We start from the raw sequence: 1075 nt of genomic DNA, 5'->3' as shown, positions 1-1075 counted from the left end.
CTTGGCATCCAGGATCCAGGTGTATAACATGATGAATGCTGTGGAAAGTATGAATGGTGAGGATTCGATTCTCTTTCTGCCTCTCTCTTGATTACTAAAACTTCAGGAATCATTCACACAACATATTGGCACTAGGTTCAGCACAGGTAAAAGAAATCCTTACTTACTTGTTGTACAATATAGAATGTCCTTGTGGAATTTATTATTTATTTATTTGTCATCCAGGTTTAGAAAGGATTTAGGCAAATTCAGAGCAGATAGGTCATCCATGGTGGCTATCAGCCACAACAGGTAACTCTATATGCTTGACACTCACAGAAATAGGCTGAATATTAGGGACATGCCAAGTTTTCCATATTATAAACGTTTATTTATTTATTTATTTATTTATTCATTTGTTTAATATCCCATCTTTCTCCCAGCTGCAGACATTGCTGCAGTATGTTTGAGAGACTGTTTATGGAGTAGGATTTTTTTTTAAAAAATTGTAATGTTACATGCTTGTTTGGATGCTAGTCTCAGGAATGTAGAATTTCTCCATTCTTCTGTTTCATTACTCTACTTGTATTTATATGTTAAGGCTTCTTTTGTTTCACCAGTCAGTGTGCATTAAAATCAAATTAATTTTATTAGCCATCTGCTGATAATATATTTCAGAAACAGCGGATATTTTATTTTCCATAATGCCCCTATCTTGCATTAATCTGGGGGTATATTGAGTTTGTGTGGAGAATACAGTTGCCAAAAGTCCGTCAGTCCCCTGGACAGTCATGTTCCTCCAGCGTACCTGGAACAATTCAGTAGCCCAGGCATTTCTTCAAAAGTAAAACGGAGCCCCTTGGAACAGCCACTTAGATCTGTTGCGAGTGGAGAGAAAAAAGGGAAGAGAAGGAGTAAATGAGCACACATGGAAGCTGTAAGTAAACAAGTCAATCAATCAATCAATCAGTCAGTCAGTTAATCATCTCCATGCATTCTTCAGTGCATTAATTTGGGAACAAACAAAAAGTTAAACTTGATGAGTGTTAATGCATTTTATGATTGTACAAGCTGGTAACATTTATTGGTTGTACTT

At 36.2% G+C, this 1075-nt stretch overlaps 1 long non-coding RNA gene across 1 annotated transcript in view; it reads right to left on the bottom strand.

Annotated features, from left to right (window-relative positions):
* Window positions 1–483: 483 nt before the first annotated feature.
* The window catches only part of LOC121930943, a 10399-nt gene continuing 9807 nt past the window's right edge, over window positions 484–1075 (bottom strand). The window contains exon 3 of the long non-coding RNA XR_006104039.1: window positions 484–857. This is a non-coding gene — a long non-coding RNA (uncharacterized LOC121930943). The remainder of the gene's footprint in view (window positions 858–1075) is intronic.

Source organism: Sceloporus undulatus, chromosome 5 (genome assembly GCF_019175285.1).
Source record: "Sceloporus undulatus isolate JIND9_A2432 ecotype Alabama chromosome 5, SceUnd_v1.1, whole genome shotgun sequence".
Classification (NCBI taxonomy): Eukaryota; Metazoa; Chordata; class Lepidosauria; order Squamata; family Phrynosomatidae; genus Sceloporus; species Sceloporus undulatus.
Note: the sequence above shows the minus strand (reverse complement) of the source record. Positions and strands in the feature narration are given on the sequence as shown.